The sequence below is a fragment of the Chinchilla lanigera genome, unplaced genomic scaffold (genome assembly GCF_000276665.1).
Source record: "Chinchilla lanigera isolate Chin_1 unplaced genomic scaffold, ChiLan1.0 scaffold00002, whole genome shotgun sequence".
Lineage (NCBI taxonomy): Eukaryota > Metazoa > Chordata > Mammalia > Rodentia > Chinchillidae > Chinchilla > Chinchilla lanigera.
In genome coordinates, this window is record NW_004955403.1 from 8,964,073 (window position 1) to 8,975,451 (window position 11,379).

Consider the following 11,379-nt stretch of genomic DNA (forward strand, 5'->3'; position numbering starts at 1 on the left):
AAGCTATACTAAACCTAGGTCAACATCAATGTAAAAAAGTAAAACTAGGAAATTAATGATAATTTTAAAATTTTCTTTTGTTTCAGTCACTGATTACAACCCTGATGTTCTTAAGTAACAGGGCAAGCTAGTTTTCTGATATGAAATGTCAGAATAAGGATAAAAACATCTGAAAAACTATAAAGAAGTATCTCCCTGATTATGGTACATGCACCCATTTACCATGAGTAAAAATCTAGTAATGTAAGATATACATTCAGATAACTTCAGAATTTTAGAACTGAAAAGATTTTAATGAGTAAAAGGAGAAGTATTTTTAAACCATACTATTTTTTTTTAATCAAAGATCTCCAACAAATGCACCAATATCTTCAGGTTGTTAAACTTGAAGCCTGTTTTTAGAGTTTTTTTTTTTTTTTTTTTTTTTTTTCTCCGGTACTGGAAACCGAACTCACGACCTTGCGCTTGCCAGGCAGGCGCTTTTGCCGCTGAGCTAAATCCCCAGCCCTGAAGCCTGTTTTTAATATACAGATGCTGTCAGGTGTGGTTTGTGCACCTGTAGTTCCAAGTTACTTGGGAGGCTGAAGGAGAAGTATTACTTGAGCCTGGGAGTTTGCGACCAGCCTGGGCAACATAGTAGCAACTCATCTAAAAAATAAAAACAAAGAAAATCAGCTCCTGCTTGAATTATGAAGGAGTTGTGTTCCACTGTATTTTTAAAAAATTGTTAAGTCAAAAATCCATTTAGTACACCCAACCTACTGAGTATCCTAGCTAGCAACGGAGCATAGCAGTAGTGGCAAACCCACAGTATGCGTGCCACAGCAGCCTGTCTGTGTCACTGGAACTCTAATAAAAGTTCTGCCACCACTGCTGTGCAGTATCAGTTGTCCACCTTGGTGATAGAGTGGCTGAGTGGGAGCTGCAGCTCAACACTGCTACCCAGCATCACAGGAGAGTATCATGCTGCTCATGGCTAGTGCAGGAAAACATGGGAATTCAGAACATGATTTCTATTGAACTGTCTGCGTTCACACCATTGTAAAGTCAAAAATGTGTGAGTCGAACTATTATAGATCTGGTACTCTCTATACCAGGTTTGTATTCCTTTTAAACACTAGGGCTTTAGGAGCACATCCCACCTTTCTATCTTTAAAGGTTCATGGCACCTAAGAGAGCAGATACAAAAGCATCTTTTTAATACTATATTTATGCTACCTATTATATTCTCAATATAATATAATATAATCTTTATGGTTATTAGTTGCTAGAATCATAGATTTTAAAGTTAAGATCACCTAGTTCAACAACTTCATTTTTACAAGAGATTTACAAACAATCTAAAGAAGTTGGAGTAATTTCCCTGTGACTGTTTTTTGAATTAGTTTAAGAATACCTCAATATATTTTTCATTTCTCTATATTTTTGAACGTGTCAAGTAGTAACCATTGTATACTTAGGTTCTGGACCCCCAAGCAGCCTACGGTGAGAAATCCCTACTTGTTACTTATCTATTAAGGAAGTTTATCAAGATGTGTGTGTAGGGGGGGTGCATCCCTAACCTTTCCTTTTTAAAAACATTTAAGACAGGATCCCATTAAACCACTAAATTCCCCAGGTGGGGATGGAGATTGTAGTCCTCGTCCCTCAGCTTCTCAGGGTGCAGGGATTACAGGTGTGTGCCACCATGCCCAGCTAGTCAAGTGAATGATTACTTGGTATTTACCCTAAATGTACACTAGTTGGGTAAAACTTCAGAATAAGTCTCTTAATGGAAGAGATACAGGTTATTAGCTGCCCTATCTACAATGTAAAGGACTCTTGGGAAGTATTTAAAACAATGATAACATGTTTGGACAACGATCTATAATTTATAATGTAGTTTTATATATTATCCTAGCTAATGACTCTCAGCCAATTTTCTCAAACATAGTTTATTAAGATATAATTTTAAAACAATAAACTAAAGTGCACCCATTTAAAGTGAATGGTTTGTGGAGTTCTTTGTTTCAAGTCTAAAACAATATTGCAAGTTTCTATGGATAGGAATTCAAGAATGGGTTAGCTGGGTGATTCTGACTACAAGTCTCTTGTAAATTAGTCTGTTATCCAAGGCTTTTTGTTTGTTTGTTTTGTTTTTTCTTTCGGTACCAGGAATCAAACTCACAACCTTGTGCTTGCCAGGCAGGCGCTTTGCCGCTGAGCTAAATCCCCAGCCCCCATTTGAAAGCTTGAATGGTAGGATTTGCTTCTAGATGGCTCACTCACCTAGCTCTTGCAGGCTGTTTTTAACAGTCTTTTAGTTCCCAGCCAAACAGACCCTTCTACAGGTCTGAGTGTCATCACAGTATGTGGGCTGGTTCCCACAAGTTTGATAAGTTTTGAAAAACAGGAAACATTTTTATTACTATTAGCACAACCAAGATACAGAACATCTCCACCATCCAAACAGTTCCTTTAGGTGCCCGTGCTTTCCCACAACTCCTAGCCTAAGGGGACTACGAGCAGCTTTCTGTTATTGGTGATTGGCATTTTCTAAAACTTTCATATAAATAGAATTACACGGTATGTAGCTTTTGTGTAAGTCCTCTTTCACTCAGCATAATGGTTATGAGATTTGTTTCTGTAGTTGCATGCATCAATAAATGATTACACTGTATTACTTAGTAGTGTTTTTCATTATAGCACTACACCACAAAAAATTCTTTATGATTATTAGTTGCACTTCATCAGTAAAAAATTTGTGGGCACCTCTTTTCTTTTTATTATGTAAGTACCTACATAATATCCTCAATTTTGCTTCTGAGCCTGCAAAGCATAAGCATTGCTACCTACCCTTTACAGAAAAAAGTTTTTTGACCCTTAGGTAGCTGAATATTCATGAGCTGGGAGCGACTGGAATTGCAAATTCTCAAACCTCATTCTACATCTATTGACCCAGAATCTGGATTTTAACAAGATTCAAGAATTTGCATAACAAAGTATGAGAGGTATAAGTTTACAAGTCCTACAAGAAAATAACACATATTGTACATATGAAAGTGTGTGAGTGCATGTGTACATGTAGCTCTGCGTAGCGACAAGCCTAACACAATCATTCATGTGTCTATGACTCTTGATGTCCAGAACTCAAAAAATATGGACACATATATATGTCAACAACTCTAAGTGTTACTTTAAAACTATCTTCCTTAGATATAAATACTCATTATTTTACAATTCTGTATTATAAAATTATTTTCTTAAAAAATCCCTTGTTAAAACATTTTCCAAAAGAGTAAATGTAGCATAAGTAAAAACCATTCTGTCAGCTGCATAAGGATGTACTAGTGATTACTAGAGATTAACAGATGATCATCTTCACGCATGTGATCACAAGACCAAAAGGTCACCAGGGTTTTAGTTTACCATATGCTACAAAACTGATGCATCAAACCTACCTAGTCTGTGCTGTCTACATTATAATAACTTTAAATCACCAAACTAGAAGTTGAAGAACAAATCATTCACTTGAATTCCTATTAAGATTTGTTCAATAAGTATCTGGAAAATGAAGGGTTTTTTTTTCTTCTTTCTGCAAAAAAGTATTATAAAGACGTTTTCAGGCCAGAGAAAATTAGTTTATATCATTATTATTTAAAATCTGTTATGAACGGTAACAAGTAGCATTTTACTACTAATCTCAGATAGTTTTGTTTAGTTTGTAATCATCTCATACAACTACCATAAGCACTTTGGATTCCTAGACTACACTTGAAATTTAATTACAAATTATAATTGTGTAACTACTATTTTAGATAAAATGTTTCATACTTTCACTAATTTAATTCTATCAATTCTAGGTTGCTATTCGCGGCTCAACAAAAATTTTCAAAATAAAGAAAACATTTAAATCTTTTGTCCATATTCATTTAATCAGTGTGAGTTTAAAAATAGTAATTTCTCCTTTCAAACAACCTTTTCTAGAATTTCTTGATTCACTTTGTATCTTTTTGCACACATGTTAGTTCTAAATATATATCTGAACTCTAAATGACTTCTGTTCATATTAATAGTCCATAACAAGCTACTAAATCTTCCTTACAACAAGCAACAATATGCCAAAACACTTTCTCTGTATTTTGGTACTTTAATGAAAAGAACCCATAAACACTGGAAAAATAATTAAAGCAGTCATTGTTATCATATTTATATTAATAAATATTCTCTTCTCCCCTTATAGAACAAAATTAACCTATAGTCAGAAACTGTTATAGCTTTCCAAAGACTAGGGTTTTCAGATTTATTTGAAAATGTATACGCATTATTTACAGAGCCAGATTTTTTGGGCCCCTTAAACCCACCAGAGATTTACCAAGTCCTACTTTGAAAACTGACAGTTGTTTCAATGGTACTGTTGGGAAATCTTATCAGAATAAAACAAGTAATACAAAAATCTATCTTTTGCTAGTGGTTGGGGTCCCACTAATATTTATTATTCATTCTAAAGAGAGACTTGATTGCCAAAAACATAAAATGGATAAATTTTATCCTATAATGTCTCATTTTAAAACAAGAAATTATTGATAATAGCAAAAACACAATACAAGGGAGGCTACATTTAAAATCAGTGTGGTTCTCTGAGAAATGCAGAAGGAAAATTAAAGCATTATGTAAAGTAAAAACTCCATAGAAAATATAAAAAAGCACGCAAAAATTATATGTTTAAATATAGGTGATTAGAGAGCCTGTACATCATAACATGATAAAGTTTGATTTTTTTTAAAAAAAGTCAATAATAGTGCTTCACCCTGAGAGAAACCCTTTCAAATGTGTAAGGTAAAAAAATGGAGATAAATAGAAATAATTACTGATGTATGAGCCAGAAAATGAGAGTAAAAGCCAATTACAATTATGGAATCTGCATCTGTTCATTACAACTTTGTCAGTTTTCCAGAATATGAGGCTAGGCAATTTTTACAAATGACGTAAATGGAAATGTGTTTAGAAACGGCTAAACAATGTGTGCAACATGCAAAAAATGTGATGTTACAGCTAAAAAGGAATTCACTCTTCTTCACATTACTATTTATATAGACTCCGCTTAGTTCTATTTCTATGGACATTTTTTTTACTCGGTATAATTTTGTCATTAAGAGACTGACTCAACATTCTTTGAATATTTGAAATTTCTACTGCTTTTTCTAAGTGAGTTATGAAACATCTTATACCAAGGTGTAGAATGGCTTACAAAGGATTTCAATGTTTTTGAAAAATTGTACTAAATTTGCCTAGTAAGTGTGTGACAAATGTTTAAATGAGTAATCTCCTTAAGGCTATTTCTAATGCACAGTCTCAGCTTTAGAGAAATCAATGAACTTTCTAGGTCATGTCAGCTAGCTGAGAAGAGAGTGTCTAGATTAATAAAGAACAGTCATTTCAAGCATATAAAGCAGATGAATTTTTTAAATGATTTAAAATAAAAACAAAAGATTCAGCCTAAAGAAACTTAAAGCAGATTTTTAAAAGATCAGGTGAACATTTACCATTATGTTCCATAACATCATAGTCCCTTAGAAAATGAGAAAAATGATAAAATTGGTTTATCATTAAATAAGTTTTAAAAATACAAGCATTCTCCCACCTGCAAGAGAGAGCGACAACATCCAATTAACATATTAAACACTGCAGCAATGCAGGAAACAAATCACCCTGATATTTTTACAAGAAATTCCAATTCTTTTTTTTGAAAGCGTCAACCCACATGTTTTTTTCTCAAACGATACATTTAAAATGTTTTGATGACTGTAAATATTCAGACAGCAGAATGTTAAAAGAAAAATTGGCCCACATGTGAAAAATAACTAAAAGTGACCTAAAAAATTAAACATAAATGAAACAGGGGAGTGAGCCCTTCCTCTCCTATTATTAATTCATTCAATAAATATTTACTGAGTGCTGACGTGCCAAACATGCTGCTCGCGAGTGTGTGCACAGTTTTGATTTTCCAGGAAGCTGTTCCCACCCCTACTTTCAAATACTCCTCCAAAAGAGACACTTCTCTATATGAATGAACTGCAGTTTTAACCCTGATTCAGCATGACCTTGACTCTCTAGCGCTGACCTTAGTCAAGGGACTTAACAAGCAAACCAACAGAACACATACACAAACAACCCAAGATAAATGCTGATATGATAGCTTTCCTCAAAATTGAAAGGTGAAGAAATAGTTAATGTTTGCCCAAGTTAAACAGTGACAAAGTTGGGAAGCGAGTGAAAACATCCTGAGGACTAAGGAGGTAGCTGAGTACTAGACGCCTGCTTAGTATTCACAGGACACTAGGTTCAGCATCTAGCGCCACAAAAAACAAACAAAAATAGAGAAAAAGAAAGAAAATCTTGTTTTCAGTAAGGAGTATGAGACACAGGATAATGTAGAAATGAGATGCAACCATATAACAATCTTTGCTTTTTTTGGAATTATACATAATGATTTAAATATTTTAAGTACCTTAAAGATCTTTAGCAATAAAGAACGCCCATAGTTCACATGGCTTTTAATTAAATGTTACAGTACGGCAACACAATGCTGTCCCATTTTTATCGGCTGATACGTGCATCCTGAATATAAACCAGACCAAAGGGCTCTCACTGGTCAGATCTAGGATAATGTTAAATCAAAATAAGTAATTATAATGGAATTTAAACACAGAATGGAGGAATCCATTAACCCTAACCAACAACAATAAGTAAAGGAAAAGAGAAAGTTATGAAACTATAGTTCCAACTAACAATGCAGTATTACTGTCAGAATGAGGGAAAAGGTCACCATTTTTTCATGAAATAGAAACAAAGACTGAAGAATCATCCTAGAATGGAGGAGACTAAGAGAGACATGACAACTAAATATGAGGGATTCTAGATCAAAATGAGAAAAGTAGGACATATGGAAAAGTTCTGAGTGACATTTTTCTTTTGCTATGAAAGACATTAGTTGAAAAACTGGCAAAATTTAAATTTTTTAAATTGAGTTAATAATATTTTATCAATGTTAATTTTGTTTTCTATACGTTGTACATTAATGGTATTATGATTATGTGAGGCATTAACATTTAAGGTAAAAGATGTACAACTTTCTGCAACTTTTAAAACAAGTCTAAGCAGCTGTGGTGGTGCACTGCTGGAATCCCAGCAGTCTAGGAGGCTGAGGCAGGAGGATGGTGAGTTTGAGTCCAGCCTGGTAAATTTAGCAATTTAGCGAGACTCTCTTAAAAAAATTTTTTAAAGGGCTAAGGATATAGCTCAGGGCAAAGGCCCTGGGTTCAATCCTCAGTACCACAAAAATAATTAATCAATTTAACTAAATCTAAATTAATTCAAAACAAAATTCAAAAAGAAAAAGAAAAAGTATACCATTCCACAAATAATCATAATTGTTTCAAGTAACACTCATCATCAGTGATACAATATATTTGCAGAGTCATAAAATTTGACCTCACAAGATACTAACTTTGAGGCATAAAACAGTTTCTCCAACTCTACAGTGGAAAAAGTGATAAATCAAAGAGTAACAGGAGACAAAGGAAAAAATATGTATATATGGATACACAAGATAGCTAAGATAACTGTACCTCTAATTTCTATTGCTTTATGGAAAGGAACAGTTAATATTTACTCATCTAAACATTTGTCACACACTTACTAGACAAATTTAGTACAATTTTCAAAAAATTTAAATCTTGCATGCTTATATTTGTTTAACTGAATAACCAATTTGAAGATAACAATATGTAATACAGCAACCATTGTTAATTTCCTATCACCTTGTCTGAAATTCTGTATTGTTTGGTTTATGTCTGTTTGTTTGTTAATATGTTTTCATTATTTTATCTTTAAAATAAAAAAGAATAACAAGAAAAACTGGTATGATAACCTTCAAATATGATACACAGAAAAAATACACTTCTGTAGTACTACTTCTGTGGTATTTTCCACCAAAACCCATTACCCAAAAGTAATCATAAGGAAACATAAGACAAACTCCAAATGAGGGACATCATAAAATAATTGACCTATGACTCTTTAAATATGTCAAAGTCCTAAAAGAGAAATTCATTCTGAAAAAATACTATAGATTGAAAGATACTAAAGAGACTTGACAACCAGATGTAATGCAATCATGCAATAGGCCCCAAACCAGAAAAACTTTTTCCTTTTCCTTCGCAAAAAAGAACATTGGTAGGACAGCTGGCAAGACTTGAAAGTCTAAGGCATTACTAATATAACTTTCTACAATGACGAAAGAGTTCTCTATCTATGCTCTCCAATAGAATAGCCACTAGACTGCTTAGTGTTTGAAATGTGACTAGGACCTAAGGAATTGAATTTCTAACACTTAATTTTAATTAAATTTAAATAGTCACATGGTTAATGGCTATCTTAGGACAGCAGGTGTATAGACTAGATAGTAACACTATATCAGTGTTAATTTCCTGATTTCGATCATTGCACTATGACTGCATGACAAGATGTCCTTTTTAGGAGATGCATATTGAAGTTTTTAGAGGTTCAGGGTCAGCATGCATGTAACTTACAAACTTTAAAGTGTTTCTAAGAAAAAGGAAAAAGATACAGGAAGTGTGGTAAAAGATCAGTATTTGGAGAATCTGGTTGAAGTATATAAAGAATTCATTCTATTATTTTTATTACTTTTTTATAAATCTACTTTTATTTTGAATTACAAGTTAGAGAATAACTGTACAAAAGCAAGGCTATTCTCACTACAATTTGTAACTATAAAAATATTAATTAATTTTTTATTCATCCCTATACTATTTATTTGCTTCTAGAAATGCGAAGGTGCAGCTATTAATTTGTGGCTCATAAAATCTACTTTATCACTCTATAAACATAATACTCACTCTCTGACCTAAAATATGTTAAATACTCCCAAAATTTCTGAGTTAGCAGAAAAAGAAGAAGGATAGAACTCAGATTTGGGCCTGAGTGCTGAATCATAAAAAGCAGCAAAGGTTTTTAAAAGTCCAGGTCACTGATGGAAGGATAAAAGACATTTTAGCACCTCACTCTCTCTCTCTAAGGCGATGGCACATATTCCACCATTCTCACAGAGTAAAGTGGGAAGTTCCATAAACAATGAGATTTAGTGGGTTCCTCCTAAGGAAAATAATTTTTAAAATGCATGTATCCTGCCCATATGTGAGCAATTCAATGTCAGTAAGAGTTTCCACATTTAAAAGCTTCATATACAACTTGGAAAGCAAGGAAGAGGAAAATACCTGGATTAACGTCAAATCCTGTTTCTCTTAATGCATACACATCGTAACCTCATATAACCATATTTCCATCACCTCTTTATCAAACTATTCTCAGAACCGCAAATGTGCTTGTCACGAAATCTGATAAATGCTACTTTGTAGTCCTTAATCTCTTGATAATGTGTGCTAACACAGACAATCCCTTGCTTTTGGAGATAACCTCTTCTCCCGGCTTTAATGCGGTACACTTCCCTGGTGCTTTTCTCTCTGCACTCAGCTTCAGCACCCTTTTAAAAGGCACACTCTTCCTTTCCTCATCCCTTCACTACGGACATTTCCAAAGATTCTGCTCTAGACCATTATCCATTCTCATTACACATTATCCATGGGTGATCATAGCCGACATTGTGGTTTAAAAACCATGTATTAGAGTTAAGCTGGCAGTGTGAGGTCGGGCAGCACATCACAGCCTCTCAAGGTCATGGACTCACGATGCTGAAAACAACAACTTGCCTAAAAGGGAGAAAAGCTCTAGGAATCAAAAAACTGTTTGCAGAAAAATGAAAAATCACATAGAAACTGGAGAAACTGAAGACGAACAGGGACAAGAAGAAAGCAGGCTGGACCACTCGCCCCAGCTCTCTGGGTGGGGACAGGCGAGAAGCTGGTAACCAGGACAAGGACGCTGGGAGCAGCTGAAGGGAATGCAGCCCTAGGGCAGACGCCACACCAGTGATTGACCATGCCTAGCAGAAAAGACGGGGCAGCACTCAGAATCCACACACCCACACAGGGAGCGTGGAAACAACACAGGACTTGGTGGTTGCTCATTGTCCATCCCCCATAGCTGGAGGATTTCAACAGTGCAGGCCCTGATAGCAAAGCACTCATTCAAACACATCGAGGAATTTTTCAGGTCGTTCCTTGTTCTGTTTGTTGGTTTTTGAGAATTTGAGGGTTTTTTCCTTTCTTTTGCTCTTTGTTTTATTGTTCTTTAAAATAATTTTTGTTCTCTTGTTTGTTCTGTTACAATAATGTAAATCTTAATTTTCTTTTACTCTTTAACTGGATCCTTTATCTCACTTTTCTCTCATCTTTCTCATCTTCTTTTTATTTTTCAATATTGCTTCTTTCATTTTTTCCTTCCCAACTCCTTCATTTTTATTACTGCTACTAAGCATTATCAATTTCAGATACCTAGTTTATGTTATTATTGAATCACTTTCATTGTTCACGGTTGTACAACTTTGTTCTATGATTCATGTTGCATTTAGTAGATATTTATCATATGTTAATTTTGGTTTGTCTTTGTGTCTATATTGTTATTGAAGATCCCTCTTCCATTGTTAAGGATAATGCAGTGTTACCTTTTATTCACCACTATGGTATGCCAATATATAGCTTGTCTTTAACATTATCATTGTTGCTGGTTGCCAGTCTGGGCATAGATGTGGCTATTAATTGTTTTTTTACTTTATGCTGATATCTGGTTTGTCTTTGTGTTACCAACATTATTGCTATCCAGAGACCTGGATGCTGGGCCAATTACACTGCACCTGCCACTCCCAAAATTAACTGAGGTGGCTGGACAGACACAAAGGCTTATAGATAACCATGCCTTGAACACAGCTTGCATCCAGGAGGAAGTCAAGAGTGCCATCTGTATCTACAAGCAACCTCGCTCACTGGCAAACAACTGAACAGATCATGAGGAAGAAGATGGTCCAGGAATTGAACTCAGACTGCAATACAAACAGCAGCTGTAAATGTATATTACATACACCAGAAGTGGGGTACTTATAAGATTTTCATGTTAAAATTTAGAGAAATAATTATCAATAAATCATTCATTAATATAAATTTATTTTAATTCAATGAAATAAATACTATTAATATTTATATTTGGGTAGTAGTTATTCAGATTTAAGCAACTAATTAGATTTGGTCCATTTAGAGATTTTTAAATTAATTTTACTGATAAAAGACCAGTACAAGTGATTACATCCACTTGTACCACCAGTGTGAACATGCTGCCTGATGAGACAATCATGCCTATGCTACCAGTGGTTCAAGCCAGCAGGAATGTGTCAATATATATGCCAATTTGTTTAAATTATAATAC

General features: G+C 34.2%; 1 long non-coding RNA gene across 1 annotated transcript; it reads right to left on the reverse strand.

Annotated features, from left to right (window-relative positions):
- Positions 1 to 519: 519 nt before the first annotated feature.
- LOC102005205 lies at positions 520 to 6,619 on the reverse strand. Its single transcript, XR_001234497.1, has 3 exons — positions 6,491 to 6,619; positions 3,441 to 3,574; positions 520 to 648 (listed from the first exon to the last, which is right to left on the reverse strand). It is a non-coding gene; the product is annotated as an uncharacterized LOC102005205 (long non-coding RNA).
- Between the last annotated feature and the right edge of the window lie 4,760 nt (positions 6,620 to 11,379).